General features: G+C 34.2%; 1 protein-coding gene and 1 pseudogene across 2 annotated transcripts in view; both read left to right on the plus strand.

Annotated features, from left to right (window-relative positions):
* Positions 1-21,797, plus strand: part of ZFAND3 (zinc finger AN1-type containing 3) — a 316,314-nt gene that overhangs the window by 193,913 nt on the left and 100,604 nt on the right. The window lies entirely within an intron of this gene.
* Positions 11,833-11,951, plus strand: LOC118605178 (annotated as a pseudogene).

Here is a 21,797-nt window from a genome sequence, read left to right on the forward strand (position 1 = left end):
ATGTGATATATGTCCATGAAACTCATGTCATATGTCAGTTATACCTCAATTAAAAAAAGAAGCCCAGGCAAGTGGAATATAAAATTAATTACCACACCAGCGAAGCCACAAGAGCCTTGAATTTTATTCAAGGAAAAACCTTTTGTTTTGTTGTTTCGTTTCGTTTTTTATTTCTGTGTTGTTTTTAGTGAACCCAATTCCTGTATAGCAGCTGTAAGGCCATTCATGTGATACGTTTCTTCTTGAGTGAGCTTCCCTAGCTAGTGTCACTCAAGAAATTTTCCCATTTCATCTAAAAAATAAATTTGGGGACTAATATTTTTTAAAAAATAAAGTTAAAAATTTAAAAACTAAAGGACAATATAAGGGGCTTTTTAACGGTAGGGTGGAAAAAGACCATTCTAAATTTAATACCAAATTAAAAACCAATAAGAAAAAGACTAAAGCACTTGACAACATAAACATTTTTGAATGTTTGGGGGAGAAACTTCTACCATAAACATTCGAAGAATAAATAACAAATTGGAAAGAAATATTAGTAACATTAGGGCAAAAGCTTACTCTTACTCTTGCTAATATATAATGAGTTCTCCCTTATTAAATAAAAGACAAATGTCCAACAGTAACCTGGTTAGGACTATGGACATGAAACTTAAAAAAAAAAATGTACATGCTCAATAAATACAAGAAAAAAAAGCATTCAATATCACCAATAATAATAGATTTTAGTTAACATTAGTCACTGTTCTGTTGGTAGGTTTGATTTTGTAATGGTGTAACCTAGTATTTACAAGAATTTGCACTTATATATCACCCTCAAAAGAGTATAACATTCTTTCTAGGAAGATATAGATATCAAAATAATTTCTAAAATATATCCTAGCTGTTCACCTAGTAATTACTTCTAAGTAATATTTTTTGAAAACATAATCAGATGCTTATTAAGATTTTAGTATGAGGACATTCATTATAGCTTTATCTGGGGGTGGGGGGTGGGGTGGGGACTTTTCCTGGATTTAAAATTATAGCTCAACAGTTCGTTTTTTCTTTTCAGCACCTTAAAAGTGTTGTTCCATTTGCTTTCTGGCCTTCATAGTTTCCAATGTGAAGGTTTGCTGTATTTCTTATTTTGCTTTTTTGGCAAGATTTTTTCCCTTTAGCTGTCTTCAAGGTTTTATCTTTTTCTGTTTGGTATTCTACATATGAATGAAATCATACAGATGTTGATCTTTTCCGTCTGACTTATTTACCTTAGCATAATGCTCTCAAAATCCAAATATTACAAATGGCAATGTTTCATCTTTTTGGTGGCTGAGTAGTATTCCATTGTATATATACAGCATATCTTTTTTATTCATTCATCTGTCAGTGGATACTTAGGTTGTTTCCATGTCTTGGCTATTGTAAGTAATGCTGTAATGAACACAGGGGTACATACATGTTTATGATTTAATTAAGTAATGAACTAACAAAACAAACAAAAACTGTGGATACAACAGAATAAATGGTGATTACCGGAGTGGGGGCGTGGGCTGTTGGGCGAAAGGTGAATATTAAATACTGAGAAATCCACACTAGTGCTTATCATAGTAAAATGGATTCTGTGGCAACACAGAGAACTGGTTAACAACCATAGTAAAGCTGCTGAAAACTAAAGTATTCAGAGAAATACATTTCATTGAAAGAAGCAATAGTAAGACTAAACAGCTGATTGTTCAACAGAAACAGTGAAATCCAGAAGGCAGGAGGATGGCATCTTTAATGAGGCAGTAAGTAATTGTGAAGTTAATGTAAACACAGGGAAAAGATGTCTTTCAAAAATAAAGGTGAGAAGGGATTTTCGTGAAAACAAAAAAACAAGGGAGTCTGTCACCAGCAGGTCTGCATTAAAGAGCTTGCTGCCCCCTCCCCCCCACAGAAGGGGAAAAATGCCAGTTAAAAATGCTGCTATAGGAAATGAACAATGAGATGAAATAAAATTGCAACCTAATTCCACTGTTTTCTGGAATTTGAAGTAGACATTGAGCCAAAATGGATGGCAACAACATAAGGCGAAGGGCAATAAATGGAATAAAAAACTGCTAAGGTTCTAGAAGTATCTGAAATAAGGTAAAAATAATAATTTGAGTAAGAATATGATAACTTAAGGATATAACCAAATGAGAAAGCTATCTTTCTCAAGGTTATATAGCCAAGATAGAACTCAAATCTTTTTGTAACCAAGTTGCTGCTTTTTTTCACTGTTTTTTGTTTCTTTTCCATTCTTGGTGCTACCACCTGTTTGCTTATTTATTACTTGTGCCCTATCATTTTCATTAAAACAACACATAATTGACTCTGTAATCATATACTTGGATCTGTCTACAACTTTCATTCGCCTCATAACTTGCTGCCTCAATACTTAATATAGTTTCAGGTTCATCTTCCATAACTACCGCTCTTCAGTGGACCTGTGTTATCTGCCTCAAACCTAAACGTTTATATAGTGACCCCTATATTTTCTTATTTTGCTCTTCTGGAAACAACAAACTCCCCCTTAGCATGTCCTCACTTCAAGGTGTATTTGCAAACCTATCTCAGTTCTGGAATTTTCCCATGTGTAGAGAGGAAAGTGTTCAGACTTTGTAGTCCAAATAGACTCGTAAGTGACTCTGCCACTTTTATCTTTGGGACTCTGACCAATTTCCTAACTTCCATGAGCCTTAGTTTCTCCAACTGTGTAAATGAAGATAATAACTACCTCAGAAGTTTGTTAGTTAATTGAGATAATGCTTGATTACCCATAGAGTGCTCACCTAAACATTTTAATACATTTTAATGTATCTCATTTGTTATACATGTGTATTTTACATGATTGGAATTCTAGTTTTGTATTCTACATTATTTGATTAACATATCATGAGCATTTATCCATTTTAATATGACAATGCTAATAATTTCTCTTAAAGATCATAATGCAATATAATCAGTATAATTGTAATAATTCCATTTTATAGCAAAAATAACAGTCTTTGAAAATATTCCTAATGGTGGTATAATGAGCCAGGCTGCGTGGTTGTACGATACTTTAATCATTTTTTTCATTGAACCTATCAATTGTTTGGACATTTCACCAGCAGTAATAACCCTGTGGAGAACATCTTTGGTGTGTTTTTGAGATAGTTAAGGTGTATCAGAAATATTTAGGCTCTGCTCAGTGATCGTGGAGGTATGGTAGGAAGGGCCATAAGTGACAGAGCAAGTTAAAGGGAGTCACGGACCTCACTGTCCAAAAGAGAACAAAACTCAGCACCTTCTTCTTTTCAGTTGTACTAAGGAGCTCCTGGTTAAGAAGTCTGGATGGTTTTCAAAAGGTGTTTGATAAATATCTGCATCTCTTTTAAAAGCTAGAATTAAAGGCAACTGAGAAAAGTTCCTTACTAATAACTGGAGGAGAATGGTGACCAAGCAAAGCCCAAAGGAGGCCCTGGACTTAGTTCAGCTCAAGTGTACCTGCCACGTAAGAGCCATGTCTTACCTGTAACCTAGCAAACTTCTTTGCGTACAGTCAGCATTTGCTGATTTGAAAAGGTGTGTTCTGAAAGTTAAGAATCAGATCAGATCTGGTTTTGTTTATGTGAATTTATTGTGCAGAACTCATGTTGCTATTCTGTGTTAAGACTTAAGCCTTGGTTGTCTGCCCAAAACGCTAATACAGATGTTGGCAAAACAGAAAAATATCCTTTTGCTAATGAGAAGCGTATTGAATGAAAAGAGATGGAAGCTTGGTAGCTGAAAAATTTAAACACTTTAGCCAAAATGGGTGCAAGTAAACCTTTATCTTCAAGTGTAGATTCTTGAGAGCTAAGTTTGAAATAATTTACTTTGATTTAATATGAGAACACAGGAAAAGACTTAGCTTGGCTTTAGTTTCTTTTTATAGAAGATAAACTTCATATAATTAGACGATAATGAGAAAAGGGACATAGAATGCAGGGATAGAAATTATCATTTTTTTTTTTCAAGCTGGAGTTGAAATCATTGCACCAGCCGCTTTGTTTGATATAGTTAATAGAACTTGCATTTATGGTAATGTGCCCCTCCTTTTTTCATTGTGAGGCCAAGTTTGTCATTTGTAGGAGGCTCACAGGAATGGTATGCAGGCTGCTTTGACCAGGCAATTAGAACAGCATGTGTGTGACAGCCAGTAGTTTAATGCAGTAATTCAGCTCTGTTTAGAAAGATTATTTACCCTTCCATTTATTCACTTTTCTCTATTTGTACTGAAATTAACATGCCAGTCCACAGTTAGTTTTCTGTGGTAATCTACTGTACTCATTATACAATTAGCAACTGCGCCTTGAGTTGAAAGTCCTTTCATCTTGTATTTTACCTGATAGCTAAAAAGATAGATTGTCATGTTCTCCCTAGAAGCCTTTCAGGGATGTCTCAATCAGTCAATCACAGGACATCTTCTTAACAACTCTCATGACATTCATCTAATGGCACTTGGCAAAATAATTAAAATTAATAGCTTTAGATATTTAAGCAGGCAGAGTTAAAGCTTTTATTTAAATAATCTACTCTAGATACTGTTTCAAAATATATTTTATTTTGCAAATGACATAAAATTCTAGGATTAAAAAGTATAACTTCTAATGAAAGAATATTGCGTATGATTTTATAACCTTCCATTCCCTTTGGGACTTGAAAAAGCATTAATACACAGTTGGCCTCTTTACTGAAATAGTGGTTTCCTCAACTAAATAAAAGAGATTTGAATTTACCAGTTATGTTTTACATTCAATTTCAGCTTTTTTGGTGAACTCAGATGTGCTGAACTGCATGCTTCAGTGGTTTTATTTAGTGAAATAAACTAGTCCCTCCTCTTTCTCTTTGTATGAAGCTTTTACCTTTCCCACCTCCACCCCATGTGAGAAAGGGAGATATTAAAATACAAGAGCATAATTCAGAACAAGAAAGGGGGAAGTCTACTGAGATTGGTCTAATAGACTCTTGCTAAATCCGCTTTGATGAAAGGCCACCCAATATATTATGATGGGATGTGCCACCTTTCTCTAGTTATTTTATTGGGAAAAAAGTATTTTGTATATCCACTTCAAGGTGTGAGAAACATCTGAAAAGAACTACTGCAAAGCCAGCAGAGGGAGGACATCCTGTGTCTGCTGAGTTGTCTCGAAAATATGCAGTGTCTTCTTAAATATACTTAACCAAATAAACTAAAAATAAACAAGATCATTTTCCATTGTAGTTTTGAAATTGATATTAATAAAACCAGGAGAAAATTCCCTGTCAAAGCTGATAATGGATCTTTCTCTCCAAATAAAGATTTCAGGTATATAGAAAACTATCAGTTCTAAAAAAATGGTTGTTAAAAATAGAATGACTTAAAAAATTGACCTAGACCAAAAATTAAAAAAAGGATTAAATCAACCAACTAACAAGAATTATCATTTATTTACTGAATGATATTTATTTTAGTTAAAACATTTAATTTGATAAATAAAATTATTTTAATAATACTCCCTAAAAATAATTTTTAAAAATATTATGTAATAATGAATTGTTTCGAATGTGTGGGTTTAATCTTCAAAGTGTATCATAGTGTAAAAACTAAATTAACAAGACAAGTTACAATTTAGAGTTTTGGATTCCCCAAGGAAAATAACTGCAGTAGTTGAAGAACTTAATATTTTATTGCTTGACTGACTTAACATCAAATCTTCTAAGTTAAGCATGGCACTGACTGATAGAGGTTTACCTATCTTCACCAGTGTTACCAAACCGGTGTTTCGTGCACTGAGGAATTTCACATCTCTGGGGACCATATGAATACTTTAAGGAAATTACTTCCCAGTATTATTACTTCTTTAGGTCCATATTTGCTTTCTAGGAGTGTGTTCTGTTTCTACTCTTTATTAGCTGTATGTCTTAAGACAAAATGCTTAATCTCTGTGAGCCCCAGTCTCCTCATCTCTGTGAACCCCTGCTTCCTCAAAACAAGGTAAAGCATAGTATCTGACCCTCAGTAATCAATTGTTCAGTGAACAGGTGGTGGTGATGGTTTGAGTTGTTAATCCTCCTCACATAGGCATTACTTCTTCTGATGTTAATACTATGTGTACCTCTTCTTAAGCTAAATCAAACAAGGATGTATATCTTGAGTCTCTTTCTTTTTTAGCAGACTGTTTTTAGAGCAGTTTTAGGTCCATAACAAAATTGGAAGGTATAGGTTTCCCATGTACCCTCTACCCCTACACATGTACCCTCTGCCCCATTATCAACATCCCCCACCAGAATGATATATTTGTTGTAACTGATTAGACTACATATACATCATCATCACCTGAAGCCCGTAGGTTTCACTTTGGGTATTGTATATTCTGTGGGCTTGGACAAATGTATGATGATACATATCCACTGTGACAGTATCATACAAAGTAGTTTCACTGCCCTAAAAATCCTCTGTGCTCCACCTAGTTATCCTTCCCTTCCCTGGCAACCACTGATCTTTTTATATCTCCATAGTTTTGCCTTTTCCATTATGTCACATAGTTGGAATCACAGGAGGTAGCCTTTTCAGATTGGCTTCTTTCATTTAGTAGTGCGCATTAAAGTTTTCATCATGTCTTTTCATGGCTTGATAGCTAATTTCTTTTTTAGCATCAAATATTATTTCATTGTTTGGATATATCACAGTTTATTTTTCCATTTACTTACTGAAGGACATTTTGGTTGCTTCCATGTTTTGGCAATTTTGAATAAAGGTACTGTAAAGTTTATACATCGGTGTGCAAGTTTTTGTGTGGACATGTTTTCAGTTCCTTCAGGTACATACCCAAGGAGCATGATTGCTGGATCATCAAACTATCTTCCAAAGTGACCATACCATTTTGCATTCCCATCAGCAATGAATGAGAGTTCCTGTAGCTCTACATCCTTGGCAGCATTTGGTGTTTTTAGTGTTCTGGATTTAGACCATTCTAATATGTACATAGTGATATCTTGTTTTAATTTGCATTTCCCTGATGATATATGATATGGAACAGCTTTTCATATGTTTATTTGCCATCTGTATATTTTCTTTAACAGAAATGTCTGTTAAAGTCTTGGCCCAGATTTTAATCAAATTATTTTTATTCTTACTGCTTTAAGAGTTATTTGTATATTTTGGATAACAGTCTTTATAAGATGTGTCTTTTGGAAACATTTCTCCTGGTCTGTGACTTGTCTTCTCATTCTCTTGACAGTGTCTTTTGCAGAGAAGAGAGTTTTTAATTTTAATGATGTCCAGTTTATCTTTTTTTCATAGATTGTGCTTTGGCGTTGCATCTAAAAAAAAAATCATCGTCAAACCTAAGGTCATCTATTTTCTATCTTAAGAATCTTAAAAGAGAAAGGAAATAGAATGATCGCTATGGGGTCAAAAGAGAGTTGTCGTTTGATTTTTGCATGTTTAAATGCTGATGGTAAGGAATCAGCACACAGGGAGAGTTGAAGGGTTGCTAGGTGGCTTGAAGTGGTCCTAGTGCACCCAGTTGTATAAATCTTTCTACCAGAATTCTGTGGTCTAGATTAGGAGCAGATTGTGGGACTGATCCAGGCTTGGAGGTTTGTTTGTTTGCAGGGCCTATGGAACAAAAGACAAGGTTGCAGAGAGTTAGAGATTGGTGACAGTACTCTAAATAATGGACCACAGTAATTTGCTGGTTTGATAAGGGCATATGAGTAGCAAGAAGCTGATCACTTAAAAGGAGCTGGGAAATAAAAGCAAGAACTATAGGAGTAAAAGAAAGTAGTACAGACTGTGGAGGAAAAGTAGACTGTTCACGGTATGTGGTAGTGAGTTTAAGATATTCCGAAATGGGTCATTCGGGGTCTTGAGGGTCAGGTTACTGCCTTGGGACTGGCTAGCTGAAATAGAATGGTGTTAAATGTCATTAGAAATGAGGCAAAGGCTCTTTATGACTTCTGCGTTGGGGAGATTGCAGGATAAAGATGAGGATAACAGTTCCCATTTATTGGATTTACTATGTGCTATGAACTTCTTTGTGTGCCTTACACATATTAGTAAAGTTAAATTGGATCCTAAATGCAACTTCTCTAGCCCTAGATTAGGCTGAATATAGGAGAATAGGAAATAGTCCATTTTTCTCAGAAATTCCAGACTATTTATAGTGTTTTAAGAAATTATCAAAGAATGTTAAATGGAAATCAGGTTGTGCAGAGACAACACTATGATTAAACGCAAAGAACCAGAGATTCCTCTGCTGACCTTCAAAACATACAGGTGGGGCTACTATCCTTTTTTAGGTGGCGAGTCCCTTTCCCTCATCTATTTGATTTCTGAACAGCCAGGAAAAAGAGCATCATTTGCAAATTGTGTAAGTCTCTTAAGATTTGTAGCTCACAAACAAATGAATCATAAAAGCCTGTGAGACAGACTATGCTCAAGAATTTTTGGAATTTATATTTCTTACTGGTTTCCAAAGTAATTTTACTAACTGCTACAGGAACTATAACTATTGACAACTTTAAAAATTATTTTACTCTTCTTAAAAAAGAAATAGGATATTTTCTTGCTTAAGAAATTCTTTAGCCACCTCCTCTGGCAAGTTGTTATTATTATTATTATTATTTTTGCTTTATTTCAAAGGGAGTTGGGTACTTAAACTCAGACATACATATATGTACTTAAACTCAGACACACATATATCTTCTGAGAGGCTAATGATCCATTTAATTATTAATGATCAGTCTTTGCTTAGATATAACCAAATATAAATTGTGATGGAGATTTCATAGATAACATAAACTAGAATCAATCTAAGTTAAATGTTTTCTCTATGTGATTAGAGGCACTACATTCTTTGTAGATCTTTTGTCATTTTTAAATATAATCAGATCTGAAATTTCTTATTAAATGCATAGGGTTGTTGATGGGTTGCCTTACATCTGATTTATGCTATTAAATAGTCAGAATTGAATGGAAATTAAATTTTTACACCTCCTGAGACTAGTATAAAGTTGATTTTACATTGACCTTTGGGGTTCATAAATATAGGTCAGCTTTTCTTTCTTGGTGGTTTTTTGACACTTTGATGCATGGGGTTATGGAAATTTCGTACATATATTAAAGTTGTCCTTTTCCTTGGGTGAACTACCACTGGGTTGAAGTATGTAACTCAAGAGCAGTAATTATTGAAGTGCTTTTGCTTGAGAAGACATCTTCACATGTGACATCCTAAACCTTCCATTATGTTTGCTTACTTTACAATCTCATTTTCAAAATATATAATTATAACGAAGGCATTTTTCTTGGCACCCCTTTTTAACAAAGGATTTCTTCTGTTTGCTGCCCTAATTTTGCTTATTCAGGCTATGGCTCATGGTTTCTAAGCAACCAAGGTGATACATGGCCGGGCATATATGTCCAACATTTAAATGATGGTATATTTTATCTTTGAAACCCTTAAAAATAATCCTCAAAAAGTGAAGGGTGGTACATTTTCTAATGTATTCACATTCCGAGTTTTCAATAATATTTATATTTAGGCACAAACAGAACAGTAAACGTACGTTGCTTAATTAGTATATGAGAGTTCTTCATTAACATAATTCCTATTGTAAGTACTTCTGCATTTTCTTTTTCTGTAATGTTGTTATATAAACAGTGTTGGGTCATTTCAGAAGAGAGCAAACATACCGCCAACCTAGGAGAGGTGCAGATTCTGTCATACATCCATATTTTAATTTTCTAGAAATAGTTCAGGGTGAGAGTTTCTGGAATGGCTGTGTAAGGTTAGTGGATGCTCTCATCAATGAAACAACCATCTACTAAAAATTGTTTTAAATTTTAATCCTAAGGGCACACAGCAAATGGAGAAACACTTATTAAATAAAATACTAAATCATGGTAACAACAGGAGCCTGTGGCATTTCAGTCACAGCCTGTTCCTTTCCACTACCTCTTCCAGCACCATGTCTACTCCAGGCAGGTATAGCTAAGAATGCAGAGCACTTTCTTTCTCGAACCGTGAGTCACTCTCAGAGGATCAGGCAGCCATCAATCATCTATCTGACTCCAGCCCTGTATTGCAGAAGCACTTTTCTAGACATGGGGGGAGGGGGGGGTTGGCGCTTAGAATCTCAGATTTCCTTCTGTGACCCAACTTCCACACATAGGGCCACAAGTACTTTGTTTCAGGCATTAACAAGCCAAAGATACTGGACCCCCGATTGCCCTTGCCCCATCTTGCTCAAAAGGCACAGGTTCTATACCCGGAGGAGCTAGGTGAACCAGAGTGTCACTCTGGGAAAAGTAAACTGCTATCCTCACCTTCAGCATCTGTGTAGTGATAGAGGTTCTGCATTGGGGTGAGGGTGGGATAAAGATACTGACTTCATTTGGAACACAGCCTAAAGAAGTTTATGCCTAAGTGCATTGTGGAAAACAATGGCACAATCAAGAAGGGAAAGGTAGCTTTAGGATACTAGTAGCAATATGTAAAAAATGTAAACCAGCCAGAAATTTAATAGAACCAAGGAAAAAGACAGCCAAAAAGAGCCCTCCTGGGATCAAGCCATATCTTGGGATTTGGAAGGCTGTATGCATGCACACTAGGTAGTACCCACTTAGAAGCCATTAGAGCAGGATGTGGAGGGGACTTGAAAGCATTCCCCAAGCCACACACAGTCTCATCCTCAAAGTGGCTCAAGAGACTTAAGCACAACCTATGAACAAATGATGACTAAACAATAACTTATTCTGACCCAGAGGGGATTCCTAGAAAGCCAGGCTTTAAAAAAAAAAAAAAAAAAACACATTCCACATTCATCCCTGGTAATATGGAAGATTGTGTGCATTTCTAAGGCTGCTGAACCCTCTCAGGAGTGACCAGTGAGAGCTTTTCTAAGCTACTCATCCCTGGCTGAATGCAGGACATGTTTTGTTTTCTCCTGTATGGTAAAAGCAGAGGTGATACATGCAGTGAGGTCTTGTTTATAATCAAAACAGGAGATTCTGCTTAGCATGTTGGATCATTAGCTCTTTATGAAAGGGCTCATAACTTTTTTGTTATACAGGTATTTTTAAATGTGTGAACTTTAAACAAATTTCACCAACTAAAACTCAAGCAAATGTACCATGTTAATTGGATTTTGAAAGAATGTATAAGAGAAATTGTAAAATGGGGTATTTTTAAATGGCAAGATTCATTCTAGGCCTCTAGGAAGTATTCTGATGCAGGATCTCCAAATATGTTCTCATAGGAAGTCAGCTGAAAGTCGTTTCTTTCTATCTAGTGTTTCAATTTATTTAAGAGGAAAAAATGTTGCTGATAGACTTAGATTCAGAATTGTCACTTGTACTTTTTCAGTGTCTGTAGAATTTCATCATCATTTGTCTTTGCTAAGTAAAATTAGTCTTGGATGTTTAGATGTCATTATAGATACAAAAGGTTCAAAAAGTTTGAAAGCAAGGCACACCAAAAAGGAGCCAAGTCTCTTATTTTAATAATCTCTTCTGCCATCACTCTCTCTTGAATCTGTTGGATCATACCCTGAAATCTGCTTGGTTTGAAGCTCAAGCTAACTAGGATCTGGCTGTTTTTGCTTTCGAGGCAGAAGTAAAACAACGGACATTAAAGTGAACAGGTTAGGTATCTTGTTTTGTTTTTAATATAAGATTAAGAGATCAGAATTTCTCAGTCTGGGATCAAGAGCCCATATTATCCAAATTTTCACAAGTTTGGGAAACCCAGCTCTAAAGGACTTTGCACGTTGTCTCTTTGCCAGTGTTCCCTTGTATTTTGTTAATTCAAAAAGTGTGAGGTCTATGGCCATGCCACCCTGAACACGCCCAATCTCTTTTGACCCAAGAAATTAAGCAGGGTCAGGCCTGGTTAGTACTTGGATGGGAGACCACTTAGGAAGACCAGGTGCTGTAGATGTTATAAAATATAATAAAATAAAGTGTGAGGTCTTGCTTTTACAAGTCAGGGTCTTATCCCTCTTCAAATTTGCTTCCTTACCAAAGATCAGTCTTACAAGACTAAAGATTATTTGGGAAGAATGAAAAGGTGTAAGGGTTTATAAAAAATCTCAGAGTTTTGCCTATCTGATGTCAATGATCCCTAGCAACTTTAAGGTTAATATTATACATAATCAGCTTCAAAACATGTATGGAAGAGCCTAATTGACCTCTTCTTTCTCTCTAACCTTGTCCGTACATTTTCATTCTAGCTTTGTCAAGGATTTGTAGATTTTTCCCAGGGATTTGCCTCAGAAGGAGTCAGGAGTGGGGTATAATATATATATTCATAAGATGGAATGATACTTAAAAAATTAGATACATATGTGTCAGCATGGATATATGCAAAACTAACATTGAAGAATAGCTGCTTATCATATGAGACATGCAGGACAGTAGTACCATTTATGTAAACATTAAAAACCAATACTATACATAGAGAAAATACATGGACCACAACTTTACTAATAATAATTTTTAAAAAGTTTACACACATACACGTATAATGCAGATATAATAGATATTAAAACTAGGTGAGAATGCAGGTATTTGTCATGTTCTCTGTGTTTGGTTTTTATTGTTTTTAAAAATGCGTACTTATTTTTTAAAAATGCTAGCCATAGCATAAATATAAAAAATAATATTCCCTTTCCTAATTCTGCCATCTGAATATTGAACTCTTGAACTTATGATACATCTCTACTAAATTTTGGGGGGAGAAATAGATAAAAGACCTAAAAAACTTAATTTTTAAACACATAGTATAGTAAATGTGGTATTTAGTAAGCCTATGTTTTTAACTTTTTTCCCCGCTGTGCCTGTACATATAGCTCTGCCTCATCTCTTCTTAAAGGACGTTTTGGTTGTTAACTGTTCTTGTATATGTATCTTAAAGGAAAAATTCGTATTTAAAGATTTTCGATTGTGCTGAAATTTACATATTACAAAATTTGCCATCATAACCATTTTTAAGTGTACAGTTCAGTAATATTAAATACTTTCACAGTATCAAGTAACCAACCTCCAAAACACTTCATCTTGCAAAATTGAAAATCCGTACCCATTAAACAACAATTCTCCAACCCACGTTCCCTCAGCCCCTGACAACCACCACTCTACTTTCTGTGTCTGTGAATTTGACTGTTCTGGTTACCTCATATATAAGTGGAATCATACAGTATTTGTCTCGTCATGACTGACTTATTTAACAGACTGCCCTCAATATTCATTCATGTTGTAGCATGTGACAGAATTCCCTTCTTTTTTAAGGCTGAATAATATTCCCCTGTATGTATATACCACATTTTGTTTATTCATCTATTCATCAGTGGATACTTAGACTGCTTCTATGTACACTTAAAAAAAAAACCCTTTATTTTGATATAATTCCAAACTTAAAGAAAAGCTGTATAAAATAATACAGAGAACTTTCATATATCCTTTATGTAGATGCAGCAGTTTACATTTTGCCCCATTTGTTGTATCACTCTATATATGTATCTCACACACACACACACACACACACACCCCTTTTCCTGAACCATTTGAGCATAAATTGGAGACATTGTGCCTTTTTATCCTTAAATATTTTAGTATTTCCTTAAGAACAAGAATTTTATCTTATGTAACCACTACAGTAAAATGATCAAAGTCAGGAAATTAATATTGACACAATTTTATTATCTACTCCACGGACCATATTCAGATTTCACCAGTTGTCTCAGTAATATTCTTTGTGGCTAATTTTCCCTTGGATCACAGTCTAATTCTTTGCATTTATTTGCCATGTCTGTTTCATCGTCTTTACTTTAAAATTGTCATTCAGCCTTTTTTTGTTTGTTTTTCTTGACCTTAACATTAGTGAGGAGTACAGGTCAGTTGCTTTGTAAAATGCCCCTCAATTTGTATTTTTCTGTTTTCTCATGGTTAAATTCAAGTTATGTGTTTTTTGAGAAAAATGTCATCGAAGTGATTTTTGTGTCTTCATTGACCTTGTATCAGAATGTGTGTGATTAGGTGGTGTCCCCTACCTGTGGCCAGTTGGAGGGGGGTGGAAAGTATGCTTATTAAAATTTTTGGTCTATTTCTTGAGCTACTTTTTAAGAAGTATAAGAATATTTTTGTGATTACTGGATTTCAGCTACTAAAAACATCTGCAAAAAAAGGAGACAAAGATAAAGAAGAGATTATCTATCTTTCAGTGCCATTCAAGGCTAATAGTTCATAACTATCTGAATGGCTAAATGAGACTTTAAGGTGTTTTTTAAAAAATAGATGAATTAGCATCTATAGCAGGGGGCATTTCCCATCTGAAGTCAGACGTTTTTGTGTTTCTTTTTTGAGCTCTTACTACAGTGATTAAAATGCCCATAAGTTGATTTCCTCTCTGAACCTCAGTTTCCTCACATATAAAATGAAATGTATTAGATCGTTGGTATTGTAACTTTTTTTTACCGCATCCTACAATAAAAAATATATTTTACATTGTGTTCCAAAATAAACACACATACACACATATATATGCATAATTTATGTGTATAACAAAGTCAAGTTTTATGAAACAGAATTTGACCTTGCTATCTGCAGAACACCACTGGCTTTTCTATTCTGTTTCTTTGAAATGCTGATGGTCATTTAAAAATTGTTTTTAGATTGAAAATCTTGTAGTAGATTATTTCTAAAAGCTCTTCAGCTACAAAATTACATGAGTGTATTGTATAAAGTTATTTTTTAAACGACAGGTAAAAACGGATTTTGGAACAAGGTCTGTCATGGGAGTAGTCTCAAAGAACAGCTTCTCTTGTATAAATAGTTGTACAACCAGTCCAATAAAATCTAATCCAAAGTTTTTAATGTGCCCTTTTGATTATAATCACTGCTGATATAAACCAGTTTTGCTGTTTACTCCCTTTAAAACTAACATTCTTCTCTCTCTCTCTCTCTCTCTCTCTCTCTCTCTCTCTCTCTCTTTGCATTCATAGCAATATACTAATTACTAGTTATGGTGCATTTTTTTTTTTAACCTAGCCACACCTAAATGGTTAGTGGAAAAAATTGATTAAAAATTGCTGGATTTTAATTTGGTTGATAAAAATGTTAGTCAGTGCTCTTATTAAAAGATTTTTTGGGTAACATTTTTATCTGTGTAAATAAGGTTGTTTGTTTTCCTTATCTGAAATGAATAAAACTGAAACAAAAGGTTGTCCTTTAGCTGTCTTGAAGAAGAGTTTGAGTTCCTGAATGCTCACACAGTTCACTCTTGCTAGTAACATCTCTAATGCCTCCTCAAAACTTTGGCTGAAGAGAATGTAATTTTTCTTGTCACTCTCAGTTTTAGTTTCTTGGAAAAAAGATGAATGGAATTTAACATCAGTCAAATAGATAAATATAGTATTAACAGAGAAATTGGGAATGTGCTGTAACCTTTCTTGACATGTTAACCTTTTCCCTTGAGGTTGCACTACATTGTTACTCATATATGGAACCAAGTGAAATGGCAAATCACTTTCATGAAATGGGAGCTTTGGGGCTAGTTGTGTTGGGGAGATGTTTTTGCTCCTAATAAAGTACGTTTGAAGATGCAAAAGCAATCACTTTTTCTTTTCAGAGCGTATCTTTTTAGGTTTATATGATTTGTGGTGAGATAGTTGAAGTGTGAACTGCAAGGGAAATTGTTGTACTGGTTTGGCAGTGTTGTACCTCGCCTCCTAAGCATCCTCTGTTCATTTTTGTCCATTCCTTTTAGCTTCTCGGATTTTTAGATCTATTTAGATCTATTTAACCTTGACGTGTCTTGCCTTAAAACCCATTTGGTTCTATTTAGTGGATACTTCTTCTGCATGAATTCTTTGCCCTGAAAGCTAAAGTGAAAAAACAAACAAACAAACCCATAACTATGATCTCATACAGAAATTCTAATGTTCATGTAGAATTTCATTCATATTTGATATACTCACATTTTAGTAATTTTTCTCCCTTTTGGCTTATTAGTAGCTTTCTCTTAAATATAGATACAGATATACATAGTTATATATGGATGTTAGAAATCCCCACATAAAATATGAGATTATAGTATTTATTTAATTATCACTACTTCTTTCCCCAAAAATGGTAGTGTAGTAAAAAAAATAACAGAGTACAATAAGCTTTTTCTTTTTAATTGAAATCAGGACAAAGGGAAAATTCAGATTGGTTATTAAGATGAAAACGAGGAATTTGAACATAGAAATTCATGCTATATATATCTGATAATCCTTAAAGATAGAGTGCAGATTGAGATCTGAGCATCTTAAGAGTCAAAGGAAAAATGGAAATGCAAACAATTCAAAGGTCAGCATCCTGTGAGCTCTAAAGTGGTTAGTGAGAAGAGTCATGAACAATGTTCTCAAATAACAGCCCTTCAAAAAATGTTTTACATGGCTCTTTCTTCTAGCATTCCTCATTAGAAACTAAGAGTATTATCTATGTAAGTTGAGTACCAGAGGTGACAATTGCAATATATCTCAATTTTATTATTTTCATTGGTCAGAATTAATGATAAACACAGTCTGTTTATCAGACTAATGTGAGATATAAACCCAGTTAATTGGCTAAATTAGAAACTGTAAAGGGTTTGATTTACAAGTTTTCTGTTAGGTTACCTAGAATAAGAGTAAGGGACAAATAGAGTTGTGTCTACATAGAACATAATTTAATTTGTTTAGTACTATTACAAATTAAGGAGGAATTTTCCCATATCACATACCTATAAATATAATTTTAGAATGAATAACTTTGTCCTCTTCCTTTTCCCATTCAAAATACATTTACTCAAGCTTACATATTCCCAAATGGAAAAAAAAATTATTTTTTATTATTGTTTTTTATTTATTAAATATTTTATTTATTTTTCCCCCTACCGCCTATCCCCTCCCCTCTGGTAACCACTAGTCCATTGTCCATATCTATGAGTCTGTTTGTTTGTCCTGTTCATTTGAAAACAATATTTTTAAATGGGTTAGATATACATATTTCACTTGTTTTAAATGAATGTTAGACAAAATCAGATTTGCTTATTTAAGTAGTATAAGGCAGTTGGTTCCTAATATCTTCCTAATGACTTGTTATTTCTGTTTGACATGGAGCTATAAATATTTCAGTACATTGACTTAGAAGCTGTTGTCCATTCAAGAATCAGGAGCGAGCCCGAGTTGTAATTATTTAAAAAAAAAAACAAACATACATGGCCTCGTTAATTTAAAAACAAAATTTTGAATTACAGTCAGACTGTCTTGCATTTTTTTAGAGAACAGGGTTTTTTCAATTTCCTTGAAATTATAGTTTTTTTCAGATAAGACTTTATTTCCAATAAACTAGCCTAATATAGTTTTATTTTAATTCATATACCTATAGTTTTATACAATTTATATTAGGCAGTAATAGAATTTAATGCAGCCTGGTGGAAAGTTCAGATTATTTCCCCTCCCCCCACTGTCTAGTAATTAGTAATTGAGAAAATCAGATTTAGGACTATTGTTCTGATTCTAGTACAGTTGAGCCTTGAACAATGCAGAGGTTAGGAGTATCAAGCCGCCATGCAGTTGAAAATCTGCATATAACTTTTGACTCCCCAAAAACTTTATTTACTAATAGCCCACTATTGACCAGAAGCCTTAGTGATAATAGAAAGTCTATTAACACATATTTTATATAGTATTATATACTATTTTCTTACAATATAGTATATATTATAAAGTAAGCTAGAGAAAAGAGTGTTATTAAAAACATCATAAAGCAGAGAAAGTACATTTACAGTATTGGTCAGAAAAAAATCCAGGAATTAGTATACCCACACAGTTCAAACCTGTGTTGTTCAAGGGTCAACTGTATTATAAAATCACTATTAATGGCTATATGTTAGAGACCTGATTTCTGTGAAACTAAATCTGATTCCTTTTAGGCCCTTTATATCTGTGACACCATTCAGAATATAGTACCTATGTTCCCTTTTCTGAGGCCTATACACATATACAATATTGCATATAGTTGCATAAGATTAACCCAGAATTATACAAGCATACCTCAGATATTGTGGGTTTGGTCCAGATAACCATAAGGAAGCAAATGTTTCAGTAAAGCGAGTCACAATTTTTTGGTTTCCCAGCACATATAAAATTATATTTATACTACACAGTAGTCTGTTAAGTGATAGTTGCTTAAAAGTTGCAGTGACTATGGCAGTTTCTTTTTTTTATTATTATTATTTTTTAATTTATAAAGCTTTATTTAAACTTTTTAACAATTAAGTTTATTGGGGTAACATTGGTTAATACAATTAGATAATTTTCAAGTGTACATTACAATTTGACATCTGTACATTCTATTGTGTTTACTACCCAAAGTCCAGTTTCCTTTAGCTACCATATATATTTAGTCCCTTTTACCCACTTCATCCTCCCCCTGCCCCTCTATACTTGATCCCCTTTACCCCGTATACCTTGCCCCTCCCCGCCCACTCCCTACCCTCTGGTAACCACTAGTCTATTGTCCATGTCCATGAGTCTCTGTTTGTCCTGTTCATTTGTTGCTTTCAAGTTTATATCTCACATGTAAATGATATCATGTAATTTTCTACTTTTTCTGTCTTGTTTCGCTTAGCATGATTATCTTGAGGTCCATTCATGTTGTCGCAAATGGCAGTATTTCATTTCTTCTTATGGCTGAGTAATAATATTCCATTGTATGTATGTACCACAGCTTCTTTATCCAGTCATCTATTTTAAGACACTTAAGTTGCTTCCATGTCCTGGCCACTGTGAATAATGCTGCTATGAACATTGGTGTGCAGATATCTTTTTGGATATGAGTTTTCAAGTCTTTAGGGTAAATACCCAGTAGAGGGATTTCTAGACCATATGGTAGATGAATTCTTAGTTTTTTGAGGAACCTCCATAGTGTTTTCCATAGTGACTGTACCAAATGAATTCTTAGTTTTTTGAGGAACCTCCATAGTGTTTTGCGTAGTGACTGTACCAATTTACGGTAACACCAGCAGTGGTGAAAAAGGGTTCCTTTTTCTCTGCGTCCTCTCCAACATTTGCTATTACTTGTCCTGTTGACTACAGCTATTGTAACAGGTGGGAGATGGTATCTCATTAGTGGTTTTGATTTGCATTTCCCTAATAGCTAGTGATGTTGAGCATCTTTTCAAATATTTGTTGGCCATTTGTCCTCTGGGGAGAAGTGCCTGTTCAGGTCCTCTGCCCATTTTTTGACCGGACTGTTTGTTTTTTGCTGTCATTGAATTGTATTGAGTTCTTTGTATATTTTGGATATTAGACCCTTATCAAAGGTGTTGCTTGCAAATATATTTTCTCAATCGACTTGTTGTCTCTTACCTTGTTGACAATTTCTTTTTCTGAGCGGAAGCTTTCTAGTTTGGTTTATTTTAGTTTCATTTATTTTAGCTTTTTCTTCCCTTGTCTTTGAGGTCAAATTCATAAAGTCCTCTTTAAGGAGTTTAGTTCCTGTGTTTTCTTCTGTGTATTTTATTGTTTCAAGTCTTATATTCAGGTTGTTAATCCATTTTGAGTTAATTTTCATGTGTGTTGATAGACAACAGTCTAGTTTGATTCTTTTGCAGGTGGCCTTCCAGTTCTGCCAGCACCATTTATTGAAGAGGCTTTTCTTTCTCCTCCATATGTTTTTGCCTTTTTTTTTTTTTTGTCAAAAATTATTTGTGCATATAAATAATGGGTTTACTTCTGGACTCTGGCTTCTATTCCACTGGTTCGTGTGTCTCTTGCTGCCAAAACCATGCTGTTTGGAACATTGTTGCTTTGTAGCATAATTTGAAGTTGGGTAGAGTGATGTCTCCAGCCTTGTTCTTACTTCTCAGGATGACTTTGGCAATTCAGGGTCTTTCGTGCTTCCATACAAATATGATGATCATTTCTTTAAAAGACGCCAATGGGATTTTGATGTGAATTGCATTAAATCTGAGTAATGCTTTAGGTAACATGGTCATTTTAACTATTTTGATTCTTCCAATCCCGGAACACGGAATATCTTTCCATTTCTTTGTATCTTTTTAAATTTCTTTTAATAGGGTCTTGTAGTTTTCGTTATATAACTCCTTCACATGTTTCTTTAGATTTATTCCTAGGTATCTTATTCTTTTTGTTGCAATTGCAAAAGGAATTATTTTTTTCTGACACTTCATTATTAGAGTATAAGAACACTATGGATTTTTGAACATTGACTTTGTATCCAGAAACTTTACTGTGTTTACTTATTGTTTCTAGTAATGTTCTTATGGAGTCTTTAGGGTTTTCTATGTAGAGAATCATGTCATGCGCAAATAGTGACAGTTTGACTTCTTCGTTTCCTATTTGGATGCCTTGTTCCTGATCATAGAGGAAAGGTTTTTAGTTTTTCACCATTAAGTATAATGTTGGCTGAGGGTTTGTCATAGATGGCCTTTATTATGTTAAGACACTTTCCTTCTATACCAATTTTGTTAAGTGTTTTGATCATAAATGGATGCTATATCTTGTCGAAGGCTTTTCCTGCATCTATTGATATGATCATATGATTCTTATATTTTAATTTGTTTATGTGGTGTGTGCATCACATTAATCGATTTGCATATGTTGAACCATCCCTGAGCCTTTGGGATGAAGCCCACTTGATCGTGGTGTATAATCTTTTTAACATGGTGCTGTATTCAGTTTGCTAGTTTCTTATTTAGGATTTTTGCATCCGTATTCATGAGAGGTATTGTTCTGTAGTTTTCTTTTTTGTGTGTTATCATTACCAGGTTTTGGTAATCAGGGTAATATTGATCTCATACAATGAGTTGGGAAGTATTGCCTCCTCTTCGATTTTTTGGAAAAGTTTGAGAAGAATAGGTATTAAATCTTCTTTGGCTGTTTGGTAGAGTTCACTAGTGAAGTCATCTGGTCCTGGACTTTTACTTTTTGGTAGGTTTTTGATGACTGTTTCAATTTCCATACTGCTGATTGGTCTATTTAGATTTTCCAATTCTTCTTGATTCAGTCTGGGAAGACTGTATTTTTCTAAGTACTGGTCCATTTCTTCTAGGTTATTAAATTTGGTGTTATATACTTTTTCATAGTATTCTTGTATGATCCTTTTGTATTTCTGCGATGTCAGTCGTAATTTCTCTTTCATCCTTGATTTTGTTTGTGTCCTTTCTCTTTTTTCTTTAGCAAGTGTAGCCAGGGGTTTATCAATTTTATTAACCTTCTCAAAGAACCAGCTCTGTTGTATTTCTTTTTCTGTTTTTTTTTTTTTTCCATTTCAATTGCACTTATTTCTGCTCTAATTTTGATGATTTCTTTCCTATTGCTGACTTTAGGCTTCATTCGTTCTAACTTTTCTAGTTTTTAAAGATGAAGTGTTAAGTAATTTGGGCTCGTTCTTGTTTTTAGAGGTAGGGCTGTAATGATGTGAACTTTCCTCTTATGACTTCTTTTGCCATGTCCCAAAAGTTTTGATATGTTGTACTATCATTATCATTCGTTTCTATGTATCTCTTGATCTCTTTTTATTTCTTCTCTCACCCAGTTATTCTTCAGTAGCATGTTGTTTGTGTTCTCCATGTATTTGTGGTTCTTCCTGCTTCTTTTTGCAGTTGATCTCTAGTTTCAAAGCATTATGATCAGTTGAAATGATTGGTATGATTTCAACATTATATTTGTTGAGGCTATCTCTGTATTCAAGTATGTGATTGATTCTTGAAAATGTTCCATGTGCATTAGAAAAG

The sequence above is a fragment of the Rousettus aegyptiacus genome, unplaced genomic scaffold, assembly GCF_014176215.1.
Source record: "Rousettus aegyptiacus isolate mRouAeg1 unplaced genomic scaffold, mRouAeg1.p scaffold_m13_p_1, whole genome shotgun sequence".
Lineage (NCBI taxonomy): Eukaryota > Metazoa > Chordata > Mammalia > Chiroptera > Pteropodidae > Rousettus > Rousettus aegyptiacus.